Source organism: Ambystoma mexicanum, chromosome 10, assembly GCF_040938575.1.
Source record: "Ambystoma mexicanum isolate Mex_15411 chromosome 10, UKY_AmexF1_1, whole genome shotgun sequence".
NCBI classification, from domain to species: Eukaryota; Metazoa; Chordata; class Amphibia; order Caudata; family Ambystomatidae; genus Ambystoma; species Ambystoma mexicanum.
In genome coordinates, this window is record NC_090932.1 from 917,289,420 (window position 1) to 917,311,371 (window position 21,952).

The 21,952-nt window shown below is 44.8% G+C and overlaps 1 protein-coding gene across 1 annotated transcript in view; it reads left to right on the forward strand.

The window, feature by feature from the left end:
• Positions 1-21,952, forward strand: part of CCDC39 (coiled-coil domain 39 molecular ruler complex subunit) — a 933,141-nt gene that overhangs the window by 590,398 nt on the left and 320,791 nt on the right. The gene's annotated exons all lie outside the window — the stretch shown is intronic.

Here is a 21,952-nt window from a genome sequence, read left to right on the forward strand (position 1 = left end):
GATTGCTCAAAATAAAATTGTTGCATGGCGAGTTCCTTAGAGGCTGAAATGAACTGTAGCTCAAAATTAATTTAGAATGGATTGTGTCCTCCGAGGTATTCCTCATCTTAGATATCTCCTTCCAGCTCTGCTGGCCTCGGAAAATGTTTTCTCTCTAGAGGGCGCTGCGCATCGACATCCTCCGAGTCGATGTCCCTCGACAGCTGCCGTATCGACGTCGACGTCATCCTGCCTATAAAGGCCGCGCGCAGCGTCCGTTTCAGTTCCGTTTTTCCGCGCTTACTCAGTGCCTCGGAATACCGTTGCTCAGTTCTTGTCAGATTAATCCTATTTACCTCGAGTCATTCGATCCGTACTCGATGGCTTCCTCGTCGGAACCGACAACTCCTCGATCCGGCTTCAAAAAATGCCGAGATTGTGGGAAAAAGATGTCGCTGACTGACCCTCACAGAGTTTGTCTGTGGTGTTTGAGAGCTGAACACCATTGTTCGGAATGCGAGGACTGTATGTCCATGACAGCTAAGGCCCTGAAGGAGCGTAGGGGAAAGCTGGAGAAAGGTAAGACTTTTAAAGCTTCTTCTTCGTCGACGAAGTCGAGACACTCATCTCCTCGTCACCATTCGCGCTCCAGGTCTCGGAGTGGGTCTCATCACTCCTCGAGATCGAAGCACTCGAAGAGGAGACGTCGAAGATCCCCTTCTCCGTCTTCCTCTGTTTCGCCAAAAATAATCCCTTGCCCCACGAAACAGAGTTCCCGGGCTGAATGGGAGGAATTCCGCAAAAATATGATGAGCATCTTCGAGAAAGCGGCCTCGACCCTCTCGAAGACTGCTGAGAGCGATGCTCTGGTCGAAAGACCCGAAGGTCAAAAACGCCGCGAGTCGCAGTACCCGGCGAAGGAAACCTCTCGAGCGCGTCTCGAACCCTCGAGTAGGACTATGACCTCCAAACCTTCCTCGAAGGTTCCGTCGACGCCGTCGACGAGGGTTCCGTCGACGCCGAGGTCGATGTCTTCGACGCCGTTGTCGAAGGGACCTTCAACACACGGGTCTGTCGACTCGACGCCAGCTTCGACACCGGCGTCGACGCCAAGAAAAGTCACGGTTACGACACACCCAGTGACTATCCCCAGGTCCTCGACGTCGATGGCTTTGAGATTGTCGAGTAGAATTCCAATTCTGTCGAGGTCTTCGAGGCCTCCGCCTTTGTTTTCGATGCCATGCTCGAAGCCTTCGACGTCGGCGTCGACGACATCGACGTTTTCGAGGCCGATAATGACAAGTTCGGCACCCTCTGCCTTGGAAATGGGATTTACTCCCTTTATTTTTATTTTAAAAATTTATTTATTGGCATTTGTGGTTATATGCATTGTACATTTTCATTGGTCAGGTCCTTAACTCAGGTTGACTGATTTACTTGCGGTTAACATGCCATTATATTCAAAAACGGCCAACAACATTTATACAACAAAATAACATTAACTGTCTCCTTATGGGGGATAGCTGGAGGTTAGTCTGTCTCTGGAGGGGGGGTGGGTGGTCAACCCGGCTTTGGGGGGTCATCGGGAATCTTTCCTGAGATGGCCTGGTTGACGGGGGGCCGTATTCCGGTATTTGTCCATTCTAGTGGGTCAATAGGGTATTCGGGTTCATTGTTCAAGGGGGTTTATCATCGGAGGATCGAAGTATTTTAGACATAGTGTCTTTCCATGCCTCCAGTGCCATGCTTGATTCTTCAGTGGATCTGGCTATGCTGTCTTCCCAGGCTCTGGTTTCAGCGTTTGCCCACCTTTCCAGTTCGATGCGCCAAGCTTTGCAACTCGGACCCGCAGGTTTTTTCCATGCCATGGCGATGGTCCTTTTGGCTGTTATACATAACAGGTCCATCAATTTCACAGCGTGTTTAAGTTTAGCTAGCCTGGGGTAGCTGCCCAGGAGGCATTCTGCTGGGGTCCATTTGTATCTTGTAACTTCAGCTGCTTCGCAGGTCTGCTTTACCTTTGCCCAGAGAGTTTGTGTCTTAACACAGTTCCATAGCATATGAATCAGATCTGCTCCTTCCGTCCCGCACCAGTTACATTGTGCTTGATTGGTCTTATTAAACTTTGCTATTTTACTCGGGGTCAGGTAGGTGCGGTACAGCACATTGATTTGTATTAATCGGAATCTCTGGTTCCTTGACACCTCCTTCGGGAACGACAATGCCCTGAGCCATTCGCTGTCAGACATTTCCTGTCCCATGTCCGTTTGCCAACGGGTCCTCATTGCTTCGCTTCGAGGGTTGGGGATGTTGCGCAAAATACTGTATATCTGTGATACCACCTTCCCACCATCGTTCAGGTTGTACATCAATGTCAAGAAGGGATCAGCCTCCGGTTCTTCAGGCCAGGTGGCCCATCTCGATCGGGCTATGTTCCGGAGCTTTTGGTACCACAGGAATTGTCCGGCGTGGATATCTTCCTTCTCCCGTATTTCGGTAAATTCTCTAAATGTGCCGTCCATGTAAAGGTCGCCCCAAGTGTATAGCCCCTTCCTTTCCCACGATCTGATGTTGTTCAGGCTAGCGTCTGTTTCGTTCAGGCCAGACAATATCGGCACTTCTTGGAAGTATGGTTGTTTCAGATGCTGGATCATCATGGCTCTGTGCCATATTTTCTTGCCCAGTTCTGCCAGGAATGGTGGTCTGCACATAAGGTTTTTAGGGGCCCAGATCAGTTCTTTCAGCCGAAGCGGCTTTATCAGCGCTTGCAGCAGGGGGGACTCGGAAGTGACATCGTCTGCTAGCCATTTGGATACATGGCTCAGTTGGGCCGCCAGGTAGTATTTTTCTAAGCTTGGTAGTTGAATTCCGCCCTGCTCGTACGGCAGGACCAGCGTGGATAAGGCCACCCGGTGTCTGCCATTTCCCCACAGGAATTCCTTGATTATTGCGTCAAGGAGTTGGAAGAAGGGTTTTGTGATGTAGAAGTGCACATTTTGAAATCCGTATAGGAATCTGGGGAGAATGATCATTTTAGCTATTGAGGCCCTTCCTAGTATAGACAATGGGAGCTTTGCCCAGAATTTTATGGATTTCCGAAGTATGGGTACCGCAGCCTTCGTATTGTGCTCATGCATCAGCTCCGGGGTGTGCATTACCAGGATCCCAAGGTAACGGAAAGCCGTCGTCCGCCACTCGACGCCCACCTTGGGAAGTTCATCAGTACTTCTATTTTTCAATCCCGCTAGTGGGAACAAGCAGGATTTGGTTTTGCTGAATTTAATGCCAGAGTATTTGGCATAATTGTCAAGAACATCCAATATTGTCGGGACATTCTTATGGGGGTTATTTACGTATATCAGGACATCGTCGGCATATATTGAGATGATGTGGTCTATTCCTGCCAGTCTAATCCCCGCATCGAAGAACTGCTTTCTAAGATAAATTGCTATGGGTTCCAATCCCAGGACGTAAAGCATGGGAGAGAGTGGGCAGCCCTGCCTAGTGCCCCTTTGGATGTCCCAGGCTTCCGACACGTATTTCCCAGATTTAAGCCTAGCCCTCGGGTTGTTATATAGGATCTTAACCCATTTGATGAACCTTTGGCCAATTCCGAATCCCTCCAAAACCGCTATAAGCCACTCCCAGTATATGGAGTCAAACGCCTTAATGGCATCCAGAGATAGTAGTGCTAGTTGTTCATCACATGTGTTGGTTTGAGTTCAGAACAATTGAGAACTATGTCCTCAATTTTGGAAGAGGGTGAATTGTCTGAACAGGAAGACACATTTGAGTTGCAGGGACCTGTAACCCCAATTAGAGAGGAATTTTCCTCTGAAGAACGCAGGTTAAAGGATCTTCATGATTCCTTACATGAGGCAAGTGGGTTAGACACTTCCCCTGAGGTGGAGTTTGCTAGGCCAGACCCGGGGGAGCATGCTGAAACCCCCTATAGAGCCTTAATGGCCAGGATCACAGAGTTCAGGGGGTGGTCTGCACCTTCACAATCTTTCCAACAAGATGACCTCACGGATATTCTTGACAAAGGCCCACAGGAGGATCCTGTGGTGCCTTTTCATAAAGCTCTTCAGAGGAAGATCATGACAAACTGGGAAACCCCAGATGTCGTACCAGCAGTAAATAAAAAACTGTCTACAAAGTACAGGGTATCTTCTACAGACCCGGAGTTTTTGTCTAAACACCCATCCCCAGAAAGTCTGGTGGTACAGGCAGCATCCTCTACCGATGTCAAGACGGCTTATCCTACCGTCCCACAGGACAGGGTCGATAAAAAATATGATGCTATGGCAAAGAAAGTCTTTTCAGCATGTAGCATGGCGTTAAAATCTGTTAATGCTACTTGCACCCTTGCTAGGTTCAGCCATACACTTTGGGAGTGTGCTTCTACAGCGGCTGACTGCATCCCGGAGGGAGAAGAAAGGGATGCGTTCCTGAATATTATACAGGACGGTAAAGACGCTATGTGCGAATCCCTCCAGACGGGCATTGATTCGGCTGACAGTATCAGCAGAGCAATGGCGGCAAGTACATCAACCAGGAGATTCGCTTGGTTGAGAAAGTCTGGTTTTGCCCCAGATGTGCAAGCCAGGCTCTTGAACATGCCATTCGATGGCTCTTCTTTGTTCGGGAAAAAGGCGGATGACAGTTTAGAGAAACTGCAAACTTCAAAAGCAGCAGCAAAATCCCTAGGAGCTGCAATCCGTCAGACTCCCTTTCGTCCCACAGGAACCTCTGTGAGGGGCAAGTCTTTTCGCTTCTACTCCGCATTCGGAAGAGGTAGAGGACGACCGGCTCAAAGGGGACAAAGAAGAACTACCCGAGGTGGACGGGGTAGACATTCAAAAGCCGCAGCAACAGCAGGTGCCTCTTTACCATCGGCATCTGCATCAGCCGCCCCAAAACCACTCTGAGGACTTCCCTCGCAGGACACCTGTAGGAGGCAGGTTGACTCAACATCTGGTGGGATGGCAGGCTATCACGTCAGATGCTTGGGCATTGGAAACAGTTGCCCAAGGTTACTGCCTGCCTTTCCTATGTATACCTCAGAGTCATCCACCAGGGATCAGCTGTCAGAAAGCTCCAGATCCGCTCCTCTTGCAGGAAATTTTGGACCTGCTAGAGAAAGGTGCCATAGAACCGGTACCTGTAGCGGAGAGGAACAAGGGCTGGTACTCCCCTTACTTTCTCATTCCAAAGAAAGACGGAGGACTGAGACCCATCTTGGACTTGCGAGAATTGAACAAATTCCTCAGAAAAGACAAATTCAAGATGGTCACTCTTTCTCAGATCCTCCAGGCCCTTCAGTTCCAGGACTGGTTGGTATCTCTGGACCTTCAGGACGCTTATTTCCATGTGCCTATCCATCTCAAACACAGGAAATACCTGAGGTTCGCAATTGGCAACTCTCACTATCAATTTCGAGTGCTGCCATTTGGGCTGACCTCCGCCCCGAGGGTCTTCACCAAGTTAATGTCGGTAGTGGCTGCAAGTCTAAGGAGGGAAGGGATTCACGTCTACCCCTACCTGGACGATTGGTTGATCAGGGCTGTTTCTTCGGAACAAGCTCAGATCCAGCTAAATCACATGTGCCACTTCCTTCACAGACTGGGCTTCTCCCTCAATTTAAAGAAGTCACAAATGATACCATCGCAGAGACTCCAGTTCATAGGAGCGATCCTGGACACTTCTCTGGGAAAAGCCTCGCCACCAGAGGTGAATGCTCAAGATATTCTACAGATGGTTACCAAGTTCCAACATGCCCAACGTCTCCCAGCCTTCGACTTTTTGAGGTTGCTAGGCCTCATGGCATCCTGCATTTTCCTAGTGCCAGAGGATCGCCTGAGAATGAGATCCCTCCAGTGGGCACTGAGGACTCAGTGGTCACAATTCTCAGGGAGAATGACAGATCTTCTTCAGGTTCCCGGCAGGGTGGCTCGAGACCTTCAGTGGTGGGCCTGTCAGGAGAACATTCTGAAAGGAGAACAGTTTTGGCAACCCTGGCCGGAGATAACAGTAGTCACGGATGCCTCACTCACGGGGTGGGGAGCCCACACCAACGACTTGACCATCAGCGGTCGTTGGTCTCCATCGGAGTCCAGACTACATATCAACCTGTTAGAGCTGAGAGCCATCAGACTTGCGCTGAAGGCGTTCCTGCCAGCTGTACAAGGGAAGAACGTCCTGATAATGACGGACAACACGGTGGCCATTCATTACCTCAACAAAAGAGGAGGCGTAGGATCACTACCCCTGTGCAGAGAGGCGATGCAGCTCTGGTTTTGGGCAATCCAAGAAGGAATCTCTCTATCGGCAGTTCACCTAGCCGGAGAGAAGAACTTGACAGCGGACGCTCTGAGCAGGCAGAACACAGTCTCCCACGAGTGGGAGCTAGCTCAGGAAGTCCTTCAAGAGATCTTCGCCCTTTGGGGAACCCCTCAGGTAGATCTGTTCGCCACAAGCCTAAACAGGAAATGCGACCTGTTCTGCTCAAGGGAATTTCCCCCGAGAGGAGCTCTGGGAGACGCGTTCATAGTGGACTGGGAGTTTCCGCTTCTGTACGCGTTCCCACCGGTCCCTGTCATTCCTCAAATGATCAGGAGGTTGAGAAGATTCCGGCGAACCATGATCCTAATTGCCCCGGATTGGGCCAGGAGAACGTGGTACCCGGACCTTCTAGACTTGTCCATCTGCCCTCCAATTCGACTTCCACTCAGAGAGAACCTACTCTCACAGAAGGGAGGTTAGGTTCTCCATCCAGACATCAAAACCCTCAACCTTCACGCTTGGCTTCTGAAAGGCTGAGGTACAAGGATTGGGACCTCCCTGATGATGTTATGGAGGTGTTGCTTTCGGCAAGGAGGCCAGCAACAAAGTCTTTATACCGCTGCTGTTGGAACAGATTTTGCAGCTGGTGTATAGAACAGAATATCGACCCTTTTTCATGTGGTACACCAATGGTTTTGTCCTTCCTACTATATTTGGCAAATTCAGGCCTTCAAGTTGGCACCATTAAGGGCTATCTCGCAGCGCTATCCATCTTTAAGCGTACTGCGGAAGAACCATCCTATTTCAAATTACCCTTGGTAATACAGTTTCTAAAGGGGTTAACCAATGTTTATCCCCCAAGACCATTCCAAGTTCCCCTATGGGATTTAAACTTAGTACTAACTTTCCTGATGGGCACACCTTTCGAACCTCTCCATTCTTGTTCGTTAAGATTCCTTACCCTTAAAACTGTTTTATTAATAGCACTTACATCTGCTAGAAGGGTGAGCGAATTACAAGCTCTTTCTTGTAAACCCCCTCACACAATATTTCACAAAGACAAAGTTGTCCTGCAAGTGAAGCCTAACTTCCTCCCAAAGGTGGTTTCTGAATTCCATATCACTCAGAAGATTACCCTACCATCTTTCTATCCTCCTCCTCACCCGGGGAAAGAGGAAGAGAGGTTACACAGGCTAGACCCTAGGAGGGCTTTAAGTTTTTACATCAGTAGACTAGCCAGGATAAGACAGGCAGACCAGCTGTTTGTAGGTTACGCAGGTCACAAGCTGGGGTTACCAATAACTAAGCAGACCATTTCCAGATGGATCATTCTAGCCATTCTGGAATGTTATAAACTGGCAGGGAAAGAGCCCCCTCAAAACCTTAGGGCTCATACGACCAGAGGTCATCGGCCCTCAAAAGAGGCGTGCCGGTTAAAGACATCTGTGCGGCCGCTACATGGTCGTCTGTCCATACCTTTACACGTTTTTACAATTTGGATTCCTCCTCCAGTCAAGAGACTAGGTTTGGAAGGGCTGTACTGCATTCTATTCATCAATAGAAGACAGCGTGAAGTCAGTACTCCCTCCTCCGATAATAGAATACTGCTATGGGAGCCTATCTAAGATGAGGAATAGGTCGGAGGACACAATCCCTTCGAAGAACAAGTTACTTCTTACCTTGTAACGTTCTTTCGACGGGATGTTCCTCCGACGTATTCCTCATCGACCCTCCCATCCATCCCCGCAGTTCTACTTCCCTTGTTGTTGCAGTTTACGCTCCTTCAGGCTGATTAGTTTAGTCCAGAAAGTATTATTGTGGGCTACAAAACGGAACTGAGCAATGGACGCTGCGCGCGGCCTTTATAGGCAGGATGACGTCGACGTCGATACGGCGGCTGTCGAGGGACATCGACTCGGAGGACGTCGACGCGCAGCGCCCTCTAGAGAGAACATTTTTTCCGAGGCCAGCAGAGCTGGAAGGAGATATCTAAGATGAGGAATACGTCGGAGGAACATCCCGTCGAAAGAACGTTACAAGGTAAGAAGTAACTTGTTCATCTCAACAGTTTCCACTTCAGTTTTCGAGATTCAGGTTCAAGTTGTGCATGCTGCAAAAATGTCCAATATCAGCCCAGCCAAACTGGACAGATTCACTTTGTAAGGCTGTCAAAGTGTATTGATATTTAAGAACTTGAGCAATATGCATAGCATGGACATATGGAATACCAAATATAAAGCTAAATGAAATATATTTAGAAAAACACATCTACAGCTCCCAGCACAGACTCCTCCTAGTCAGTCACTTGTAGTAGGGTCAGAAGGGAAAAACAAAATGAAAGATATACTGCAAAATTAAAAATATTCCTCAAAACGCACAAAATGATCTGCCACTGTACATGCACAGTAGAGTTGGAGGGACAGAATGAAATGAAAAATATTTTGTAAAGAGCAAAAAAGCCTGCTGCCCCAATACACACTGACATACACACACAGACCTGCACAGACACACATAAGGAAGCACACAATAACACACTCTCACCTCTTCAGTAATGTCTAGTAGGGTCTGTAGGGAAAGAACAAAATAAAAAATGATTGTGCAAAATGCACAAAAGCATCCACTTACCCCAATACAGAAACAACTCAAGCACACACACACCTATTTAATTATGCACACTGACGTTGGAGAACAGAAAATGTAAAGCATTCTTTGAAATTACACACACACACACACACACACACACACACACACACACACACACACACACACACACACACACACACACACACACACACACACACACACACACACACACACACACACACACACACACACACACACACACACACACACACACACACACACACACACACACACACACACACACACACACACACACACACACACACACACACACACACACACACACACACACACACACACACACACACACACACACACACACACACACACACACACACACACACACACACACACACACACACACACCCCCCCCCCCCCCCCCCAACCCACCAACCCTGTTCTGTCATGTGCTCTAGGGGCAAAGGGACAAAAATAAAAGAACCATTCCACAAAAACAATGTCCTCCAGCATTGGATATTTAACATTCATTCATATGCTGTTGAATAGTAATCGTTGGAACATTAACAAAGTAGGTAAAATGTACATGAACAGGAAGCTGTGCTCTTTTGGTCTTCTTTTGAGGCTTTTCGGCAATCAGCCAACAGGCATCCATACTGTTAGATCGACCCCTGGAGGCCACCTTTGAGTCTTCACCACACTTTTAAAATTGGTGATTGCACTTTGTTTAACTTCTTTAACTATCTGCGGCTTCAAACATCTTTGTGCAAAACAAGATAAGATATTCAATATTTTTGGGGGTCTGGGAACATTTCCACTGACCGCCTATTCCCAAGAAAAGGGGGCTTGTCTCCTGTAACTCCTCACTGTTAGAGTCCTTGTGAAGTGTGAATCCTACACCTTACCATGGCTGAAGGTGACAAGATCATGAAGTTTGTTCAAATGGTGCCTCACCCTCAAGCTAAACAAATTGTATGTTGAAGGCAAACCCAAAGAGTGTTGATTGTCTCAGATCATGATATAGAATCCTGTCAGATCTGCTAGTCTTGTATTCAAATTAGACATTGAGAAGTAGACAAAGAGACCTGGTGGCCATATTGGACTAGGGTACTGACACCTCATACCTGGCATCCATATGATGCTCTGCCTCTCCATGAGTTGGCAGGTTATCTGGCAAAGGTGGTCCTGTCCAAGATGGCATGGTCTTTTGAAGAAAAGTGTTCAGGGTCAGGGGGTGAAGGGTGAGACCCTAACCCAGGATAAGAAAGGTTCATCTAAGCGCTCTGCAGTGAAAGAGTCATAAATGAAACCGCCAATGTCTAAGTCATGGTTGATGAGTCATCCCTTTTCATCGTGTAACCGATGATACAAAGACCAGCAAAGTTGTGAACAACCTTGTTGACAACCAGGTATGTGACCACCAAGTCAACAGCTATCATGACAGATAATCTATGTGATAATGACAGCCCTGTCCACTCACCTCATCAATAGCAACTCTTTCAACGATCCAGTCCTTGTAACCATCAGTGATACATTCTCTTATGAGGTTTGCTACACCATGTAAGATACCAACAACTATGGCAAAGGGCAATGCAGAACCCACAGAGCTGGTTTTATGCCTACCAAGTGCCTTGGCTGGACCTGCTCTGACTGCGTCCATATGTCCCTTCCATTCTCTTAGAGTCCTCAGAAGTCCCAACTAAGTACATCCTTTAAAATGAGGTTAATTCTGAGTTTGAGGGCCAATACGTTTTATTTTCTGATGAAGAGGAACAGGAATTGGAAGACGAAAGATCCAGACCCGAACCTATTCGACAACAAAAGCGTGCAACATTGCAAACATCGCAACCGCAGGCCTATTCTTTATCAGTAGATATTCTTCATACACTTAAAATGTTGTTCACAGAGCGTCAAGCTACGTGTCAGAGATTCTCCCAATACCACAGCCCCCACCAAGTCACACGCTGAAGCAGACTGATCAGACTGGTCTGGGGGTACTGCCTCCTGACACCCATACAGTAAAAGATGGTGGAACAGTGCTGCTGATTCCAATAAAAAAAATCGAATTCCGACTCCTAGTGACAGGAAGAGGTTCATCCACATACAGCATCAATTTGCTCTTCTAGGTCAGATGAGTTTGAGTACCTCATACACGTGGGTGGAGAACCTAAAGAACATAAGCCTAGAGACCCCAATGAAATTGGATCTTTTTCTACCACAATGGCAAAAGCAGCCAAGTTGTTCGACTTACTCACTATAGAACAAAACGAAGGGGTTGTGTACCATAGGATGAAAAGAGTAAGGAAGAGTATTATTCCAATCCTCATTTTGGAAGATATTTGATAAAATGGTCTATTACTGATGCAAAACCTCTGCGTCGCACTGGCAAAAAGGGACCGGTTGAATAAAAATTATAGAGCACTGTGTGAATCCAGGGGAGTCGTCACTGAAGCTCCGGCAGTGGCCTTCTTCCATTTGGCCAGGGGAAGGCAGTCACTATCTGATCCTGGCCCTGCAGATGGATAAATGAGGGGGGATCACGTGGGAGGAGACAGCTGTCAGGGCGAGATGGGGGACTCCATCAGATGAGATGCAGTATTTTCCTCTCTCTTCTGAAGACCTTATACTACCCAAGTTCTTGAGGGCTTGTCATACCACAAATCCCCACCTATTGTAAAAGTCAAAAACCCCTTCCTTTTTGTCACTCTAGTCAAAATCCCATTTATACCCCAAACATACACAATACACATATAACATCTCCTGTTTCTGATGTTCCTCCGTCTAAAACGTTTGAACATCATTCCAGAAATCCAATAAAATATGTGGATTTCAGCTCCCATAAAACCTCAAGTACTGAGACGAAGGAGAGGATGAAGGAGTTGATGAAGATTGACAAGAGCTCAAAGAACAACAAGCAAACTGGTTGTTTTCCAAACCTTGAAGTGCGCTGGACCTTTAAAATCAGAAGCTGCAGTGTGGTAGGAAAGCATTCGGGAGAGAACGTTGGATCCCAGCTTGAGGCTCACTGCTCACAGATGCGAAGCAAACAGGATCCAAGAAGGCTGTGTATGGAAGGCATGTATCGAGCAGTAAGACAGACAAAAGTGATCACAGTTCAAGGGTGTTTTTTGAATTTCAATCAGGTTTGAAAAATACTGATCTAATCCTATATCTAAAGATGGGAGCAAGCTACGACCATCAAATAATAACTCAGTCGTAGTGTGGGAAACAAGGTTATGCAAAAGAAAATTGTTCAAGAAATGATGTCAGGATATTGTTTGTTTATTTATGTATTTATAAGGCACCAGACCCAAAGGTATCAGGGCGCATAGGGTACAAGAAGGCTTCAAGCTTAGGTTACAACAAGGCATAAAATGACAAGTCGATATATACAGTTACAAAATACAAGAACGGTTGGTTTCCCTTCCTCATGTTTTAAGCATGGGACAAGGCGGCACACTCAAGCTTAGCACCATTTCTGGCTTCTCTAGCACAAGGATGCAGTTTGAATTTTAGTATCAGGGCCTTCTATGTCAAAGTCTCTTTGCCATTCAAAGGCTCTTACTTCAGAGGGCCTGATGCGACAAACAAACATTCAAAAGTTCCTTTCTCCTCAGGATTCTTATGTACAGCTTCTTGGGTGATTTTCGATTCACCCTGGGCCCCCCTCTGCCAGGCTCAGACCCACTTTAACACAAAGCTTTCGATTGATCTCCCTCTGTCGCGCTCGGACCAAATTCATGTACTTTTCAAAACTTTCTCTACCTCATCGAAATCGAAGACTTTCGACTGTGCGCAGGATTTGACTTGACCCATCGCAGAACCACTTTGTGTTACATTTTTTCGTTTCATCTCCCTCTGTTGGGCTCAGACAAAATTCATCTACTTTTATAATTTCTCAGCTCGGTACCTTACAGAGACCTTTGATTGAGCACCCACGCAGTGCCGGACCACTCTGTCAAAGTTATTGTAGCTTGCTTTAAAGTTCAATCACTCATCAGCAGTTTAACTTCATTTGCGTCTCTTATTACACACGTTTTTACAATGTTCATTCCAGCGCTCACCATACAATGGTGTTGCTTGCAACCTTGGCTACTGAAGCAGCTTTGTTCTTGGAGCCAAGCACAGTACCACAGTGGCTGGAGATTATCCCTGCCTTGATTACTGACGCAGGAGAGCCTGCGAGACACAATGCAGGATTCTTCAGCCTGGTTGCCTGGTCGTACGCTTTGGCTCGAGGTTTCGTGGAAGTAACGGTTTCTTGTCAAAGAGGTCAAGGGAACTCCTCTCCTTGCGACCCCTTACTGTTTCACCGTCTTTCTCCTCTCGTTAAACTGCCATCTTGGAACTGCTGTTTTCTTGTGTGCTTTGCCTCACTCAGAGTGTACTCTCGTGCTCTGCCTTTTATCTCTGTGGGGAAGTGTACTGGAAGTCAGGTATGAGTGATTGTCGATAATTGCCTGACCATAGTATTGGGACATGTCCGGTAGATGGCTTGAGTGTTAGTCTGTTTTCTCTTAGAGTGTGCTGTCCGTGAAAAAGTGTGGGGGGTAAAGTTCCTAAATATCCTACCGGGTAGGATGGGGTAAAGGTGTTACAGTGAATGGGATACCGTGTCTCACCATCTGGTGTCCCACTCCCTGAAGAACGCTCATTCAGGTGATCCTCCCACACTGGTCCATCCCCAGGAACTGGATCCAAAAGCGATGGCTGTGTCCTGGCCACCTGGATGACAGATCCCTGGATACTGGTGGGTGAAACACCTTCTGGTTTCTCACATGCCCTTCCCCTATGCGATGTAGCCGCATCTGTTTCACAGGGAAACCGAGAAAAGAAATAGACGTTCCCTTGGTCTTTACCTTTTCGGTGTGCCACAGTAAAACAGTAGGGTTGCAGGTCCAGGAACCATTGCATGACTCGAGTGTTGGTGTCCTTTCGTTGGCTTATCCATACTAATGGAGAGTGATTTGTGACGAGAGTGAACTTTCTTCCTAGCAGGTAGTATCTTAGATGGGTGACGGCCCATTTGATGGCAAGGGCCTCCAATTCAAACTCGGTTGTTTTTTGTTTTTTTGTTTCTTGACTAGTGAATAGGATAGGGTGTTCTTATACATCACAAACTTGTTCCAAAACGGCTCCTAACCATGTAAGAGAGGCGCCTGTTTGTAATACAAACTCTTTTGAAAAATCTACGACCTTTAGGATCAGATTCTGGCACAGGGTTTGTATAATCTGTGGTTCGGCGCTCTTTTATCTGTCAACCTACCTGTTATGTCTGGGAAATTTAGGATAAACCTACGGTAATAACTGATTAACCCTATAAATGTTCAGAGGTCTCTCTTGGTTTTTCTTGTTTGAGGCTGGACACTGCCAATCCCTACAAAGAAGCTGAGGTATTTCACAGCTGATTGGGCCAGCTTACATTTGGATGGATTGGCAGTTAATCCAGCTTCTCTGAGGGCTCTCATAATAGTAAAGAGGTGAAAAAGATGGTCTTCCCAAGTCTTACCATAAATTACTATGTCGTCAATATAAGCCCGACATAAATCGGAGTAGGACTGTAAAACCCTGTCCATAAGCCATTGGAAAGTGACGGGGGCCCTGTGTAAACTAAAAGGGATGACTTGAACTAGAATAGTGGAGAAAAAGAGACCGAGGCAAAAGTGCCTTCGGTGTGGGCCGCACACCCTTGATTCCCACTAAGGGTTAATCGATTTCTTTTGTGATCGTTATTCAGTTAATAAAATCCAACTTCAATCGTAATTCACAGATGTGTATATTTTTTAATTTTTCAATTGCTGTGTTTATAAAGCTCATAAAAAATTGTGCTTAATTGGTTAAACTTCACCAAAAAAGCTAATTATCTCAATTGAGGCAAAACAGAAAGGTCCTGAAATGCAATTAGGAAATCGTGATATCGCTGTCTCATCCTCATCGGGCTTAACGTGTGGAGTCTACGAATGTTGACTGTGCGCGCGTGTTGTTGGCTGTGTCGGTTGAGAACTCGGTGCAGCCAGAGTACTAACCTGGCTCTGACGAAGGATACAATCCGAAATGCATTAGCCAGATGGGTTTTCTGTTTTGCCTCAATTGAGATAATTAGCTTTTTTGGTGAAGTTTAACCAATTAAGCACAATTTTTTATGAGCTTTATAAACACAGCAATTGAAAAATTAAAAAATATACACATCTGTGAATTACGATTGAAGTTGGATTTTATTAACTGAATAACGATCACAAAAGAAATCGATTAACCCTTAGTGGGAATCAAGGGTGTGCGGCCCACACCGAAGGCACTTTTGCCTCGGTCTCTTTTTCTCCATGTTCATTTTCTGTGCCCAACACGGTGGCACATGATAGTGGGCTGCACCCCATTAATATATTTATTAACAAAATAACATTCCATTGAAAACGAAATACACTATTAAGAAAGTAAGCTGTGCACTCTCGCCCCTCTCTCTTGAACTAGAATAGTCCCAGGGGCATCGAGAAAGATATATTTTCCTTATCAGGTCCATATACTAGGACCTGCCAGTATCCCTCGGTTAAGTCTAGGGTTGATAGGAAGGTGGCATTTCAGAGTTTATCAATCAATTCGTTGATGCGCAGAATGGGATAGTCATCGAAGTCGGAGATGGCATTGACCGGTCTGAAGTCTATGCAAAACCTCCAGGAATTATCAGGTTTTGTGACCAGAACTATAGGGGAGGACCATGGGCTTGAAGAAGGTTCAATAATATTTGCCCTTAGGTTTTTGTTCACTTCCTCAACCACTATCGGTCTATGGGCTTCCGGGAGTCTATATGGTTTCAAATGGTCCACTTTTCCCTTTGGAGTTCGGATATAATGATAAGTGCCTTGCACTCTCTCTGGTTTCTCACATAATACATTGGGGAATGTTGTAACTAAATCTTGTTGTTGTTGACTAGAAAACTCTTGGGGAATGAATTCAATGTTATCCGTTTCTTCTGGTACCAAACAAGAAAGTAATGTGGCTGTGGTTGTCTTGTTGTTGACTAGATGTTATCCGTTTCTTCTGGTACCAAACAAGATAGTAATGTGGCCGTGGCTGCGGAAGTATTTTACTTCCACTTTTTTAAGATATTTACGTGGTAGAGATGGGTCTTTTGTTTCCTGTCAGGTTGGGCTACCTTTTATCCCTGTTCGTTCCAATATTTCATACGGCCCATGCCACTTTGAGACGAGTTTATTTTCAGAGGTAGGTAATAATTTTTTGTACTTTTGAAAAAAACTATCTTAAGTGTACCTTTTTGTCGTAGGTGGACTTTTGTTGTGCTTGTGCTTTTTCCAGGTGGGTATAGACTAGATTTTTAGAACAAGTCTTGTATGCTCTCGCAATCTGGTAGCTGGTTTGTGAAAGGGAATAGTTGTTTCTTCTCTTTTCTTCACAGGTCTCCCGGAGCATGTCTAAGATATCTCTTGGTTCTCTATCATAAAGTAGTTCGAAAGGACAGAATCCAGTGGGTGCCTGAGAGGTCTTTTTTACTGCAAAAAGGGCCCAGGGGATCATGCGATCCCAGTCCTTCCCGTCCTTATCTACCAACTTTCTTAGGGTGATTTTAAGTGTTTTATTACATCTTTATACCAATGCGTCTTTTTGAGGGTGATAAACAGAGGTTCTTAAGGTGGCAATATGTAGCAATTCCTTGACTTCACCCATGAGTTTGCTCATAAAATTGGATCCCTGGTCCGTTAGAATGTCCTTAGGAAAACCAACTCTGGAATAATATGGCAATAGATGTTTTAACATCTGCTGTGTTGTGTTGTTCCACATAGGGTATGCCTCAGGGTATCTGGTAGCATAATCAATGATTACAAGGACATATTTGTTACCCAGTCTAGAGGTTTACAATGGTCCAATGATCTCCATCCCAAGCCGGGAAAAAGGGACTTCTTTTATTGGTAAAGGGATCAGAGGGGCAGGCAAGGGAATATGTGTACTGGTTTTCTGACATATTTCACATGTCTGAGTGAAGTTCTTTATATCAGCATGGATACCTGGGCGGTAAAACTTCCCACTGATGTGCGCCTGGGTCTTAGATTGTTCTAAGTGTCCCCCTGTCAAATGAGAATGTGCAATCTCTAGCACAATCTTCCGATGTGTTTTGGAGATTACTAACTGCATTCTGTGGATGTTTCCTTTCTGTACAGTAATCCTTGCCTTAGGAAGAAAAAGGGACATTGCTTTTCTAATCCTTCCCCTTCAGGAATCACCTGCAAGAAAGCCTATGTGAGTGCTGGATCATGTTGCAGGGCGAAGGCTAGGTCGGGAAGGATGGTAGGTTCTTCTTTCCTTTTTGCCTCAGTGGTAGATGGTTCATCAGCTTCTCCAAAGCCTAAGGTACCTCTCTCAGAATATTCTGGTTCACTCTCTATAAAACAGGGGAATAGAGCCCTTTCAAGAATTCCCTGTGCAATTTTGTCACAAGGATGTACTTAAAATGGAATTTTGCCATGGTTCTGTAGAAGAAACTTTGTCTCCCTGGAAGTCGAGATCTATGACGCCTGCTAGGACATCTAGACCGAAATTCCAGGATACAATTTGGAGCCAATCTTGTATAACACCCAGGAGGGGGTATCAAGACTAAGTCTGTGGTAATCATTCCCCTTTTCCCTGGAGGGATAATAGCATCCCTGCTGCTACAAATGTCAAAGCCTATGGATTCTTTTGTGGTGATAGAGGGATCTGAGGCTCGATGACTAAGCTTCTGGAATTCCCCAATTTGTCTCAATTGCGTCGCATCCCACTCTGACACCATATCTTAGGAAGGCATGGTATCAAACTGTAAGACAGACACATGTGATCAGTTAAATGGTGTTTATTGAACTTAAATTGAGTTTGAAAAATGCCTATCTAATCGTATATCGAAAGATGTGAGCACAGAGCAAAGTACCGGAAGTACTACTTAGCCATTTGGCCGAGTGGCAAGTTGCAAGCGACTTCCTACGCTATTCTGATCATTCTTTAGGTAAGAACAATTTTCCTGTCTTTGCCGCATGGACAAATTGCTGGACTTTGGTCATGTCCAAGACTAAATATACCTTGAAGTCAGACATGCCGAAATCATCTAAACATCGCAATATGTCTGCAGAGTCCAAAGAATCACCACTCCGTAACTCTGCTGCATCAGTAGCGGCTATTAGAATTCCCCAATCGAACTGTGTCACGAAAGAAAAAAACAATCCCCCGAGATTAGACAATTCTGTCAGTCAAACACTGCCCCCCTGTCAGCTATCCAATCGAACGTTATTTTGAGCTCAACAATGCCCCCATTGTCTAATTCTAATGATACCACCATGATCGGAATTCCAGACTCCTTAGTGACAGCTGGCTTTTTATGCTCACCGGCTGATTTCCCCTCCGAAACATCACAAGATATCTTAGAAGCAGTCTCTCAGACTAAACGAACCGCAGATTGCGAAATCTTGTATACTCCTATCTTATCAAACAACACGCCTACACTCCCTCCCTGCACAACATGACACTCACTCTCATCCACCCACACATTTGTGCTAACTTGATCAAGAGATTCTTTCTGTAAGGAATGAGGTTTTGGCTCTAGAAACATTTTGGTTGTAGAAGAACAATAACAAATTCCCCCCTTGCCCTTTGGTGAATTCAGCTCCAATCAAGAAATCGGCAAAAAGACACTTACTAGTGCTGTTCCTACACTGATAAATTTTGACCAACAGACCATTGAACAATGCTGCACTGAAATTCGCAAAGTGGTAAACTTGTATATGTCAACACAATATGGTCACTCTCCTCATGATCAGGGCACCACCTCCAGAACTGAATCTAACAGAGGTAAGCGTACTTCGACTAAATATGATCACTCGTCTCATGCTCAAAGCTAAAAGAGGTGAAGCACCACCTTGTGTGGATCATAAACAGAAGCACAAGTTTAAACTGATACCTGCGGCTACATCTGTAAATTCATGCAACTCATCTGCAACCCACCTACGTATAACTAATACCTCTGAATTAGACAAACTCACCAACTCTCACAAAAAGCATCATCATTTGATCATGAATTGTCGCTCTCATCCATATCCAACTTATGACCTTAACAGATCTAGTATCTTAGCAATATTTTCTGAAATTCCTAGCCTGGAGGACTTATGTTCAACTGACTTGGATCAAGTCAAATTCTTTGACAAGAGAGATCTCTCTAAGATAAGACTCTAGATGAGATCAGGAATTGTATTAAATGCCATTTGGCAAGCAAAACCTGAACTCTTTGCTCTAGGCTTCATCATCGATCTGCTCGACCCAACATCAATGGTGCCTTAGGCTCTTTCGAACTATTCAAGCCATAGATGGGCTAATGTTACTCCATTTATTTCAGTGAATCCTAGGACCTTTTCATCAAGGACTGAATAGCATAATCTAAATCACATTGCTTCTTGTCCTTGCAAACATGTTACCGCATAACTATCTAAAACTCAAAATCTATGATGATTATCCTTAGCTAGTTGAAATATGTGGGGCTTCACGCATCTGATAGGCAACTCCCAAAATCACTTGAGTAGCTACGACATAGTAGCTCTACAATAAACTTGGCTTGTAGATGTTCCTATCTGGGACAATCATCACATTGTTTTGCTTGCTGCCATGAGGTCCAACAAAGGAAGACCAACTTCTAGCGTTCTTGTGGTAGTCAAAATAAGCACAGGACCATCGATCCTCCCATGGGTGGCGCCAAATCATTATATGCAATTAGTAAAAATCATGTTTACCACTCATATAATCACACTAGTCAACATATATTTGAATCCAATAGAAATAAAGCTGGAGAATCTTTTTCTTGATTTAGAAAGTATTTATACTCTCATTGCACAAACAAATACAATCACCAATATTATATTATTATGCGACTTAAATATACACTGCTTCGCCACTGACGCATCTATGATGACACCAGCAGCACTCAGATGGCAGACTCTCATGAATGTTGTTAACATGAAGATGACAAATGGATTCCTCCCAGGCGACATTCCTCCCCAACCGACTTGGAGAAGAGATTCCCTAGAAACCATCATAGATTACATCTATTTGGATTCTAACTTATTTGCAGTTGCTGAAACTTTGACTGTCATTAAAAAAAAAACAGTGATCATGAAATGTTGTCTAACATGGTCCTGGCCGTCAAGCAACAAAAACGCTACTAACACCCAATTACAAGGCTCCACCGTCAACAATAATAGTCGGAACCGATAGTCTGAATTATCACTATGCAACTTGAACAAACAACTCCTTCAATCATATAAGGTATTTACTAACAATGGCAATCAAGAAAACAATCAATATCAAGACTTATTACAACTTTTTAGATTAACTTCGAAAGGCAAAGGGAAACAAGTCATAAGAAATGCACATGTCTATGACACTGAAATTAAGGAAACAAAAACATTATTTCATTGCAATAAAAGAAAAGCACTCCTACTTCCTGCAAATTTAAAATGTGATGCCCTTCGTCTACTAAAAACAAGGTATAAAACTTGGCTATGCAGTAGAAAAGCCGCACGATTTCAAAACGATGGAGAGACCATGCTAAAAGCAACTACGAACAAAAGCTCTGCTCAAACATGGTCTCTCCTTAACAAGGCCAACTTTATTTTCCAAACTTCAGTCTAAATTAATGGTGTTTCTGAATCTAAGTGGATTACTCACTATTCAGATTTACATCCACTTCCTGCCTCGACACCTGGACAACACTCAGCTATGCCGTTTACTGAATTTCAACTTCAAATTACTAGAGATGAGATTCTCTATTATATCCAGAAGTCTAGTCACTCGAGAGCGCCCGGACTGGACGGGCTCTCCAATGCGATGTTCAAAGAATTCCCTGAACTTTGGGCCAACATTGTCTTTAATCTTTACAAACATGTTATCCGAACACAGTGCTTTACAACAATCTATATTGATCCCAATTTTCAAAAAGGGTGATAGACAGTCACCAACGAATTATCGATCAAGAGCACAATCCATTCCAGACAGGTTTTGTCACAGGACTGGGCACGCGCATAAATCTGATGACCATAACAGCCATTAAATCATGTTGCATTCACACAAAACAAGCATTATACCTGGCCTTAGTAGATTTTTGATCGGCATTCGACTCCATATCCAGACAGCTGTTAATAGACAAACTTATTCGAGCAAATTGCCCTGCAACCATCATCACTCTAATTAACGTATTACACTCATCCACTTCAGTCAAGATACGCCTTACTCTGGATGGCCTTCTATCTACTAGAGTTCCCACCTATAAAGGCCTCAAGCAAGGTTGCATCTTGGCTTCAACACTTTTTAACTTTTTCATTCTAGACTTCAAAGAAAACTTCACCGACATTATTATAGCTCCTCCCAAGTTAGGCAGTCGGGCTATTAGTAGACTATTATATGCAGACGACCTAGTGTTATCCAAAACCCCTAAAGGCTTACAAACTGCATTTAACGCACTAGGGTCCTATGCAGATGGTAATCAATTACAAATTAATTTGATGAAAAACAAAGTTATGGATTGTGTCAACATTCGACCTGCATCTCAATCATTAAAGTGAACCTTAGAAGTAGTACAATCCTATACTTACGTAGGCACCAACATCAGTAATCGAGCAAATGTTGTGCACCTAGCCAATCTTGACGCAAAGGTAATAACTGCCATATCACAGGCTAAAAACATTCTAGCCAAATATGGAACATTCTCTAGTCTTCCAGCAATTACTTATTAAATCAGAGAGCAATGATGTTGTATTTTACTTGGTAAACATACAGCTGTGCTGGCAAGGTTCTGGAGTTCCCCCGAATTCCAGAACCACTTATTAGTGGAGGAAGATCTCTGGCTGGCTGTGCTCCTCTGGGGGCTCTCACAATAAAGCTAGTTACTGAACCTCTACTGCTGTGTGGCTTTATGATTACAACAGGTGCTTATTCTACTATATGGCTCAGATACAAAGCACATCTTTCAACAAGCACTCTGGGACAAGTTGGAAGGCCGCTGTTGGCGACAAGTTTTACTCCTTCCAAACTGCGTTCTTGTCTCCATTATTCGCTTTTAGCT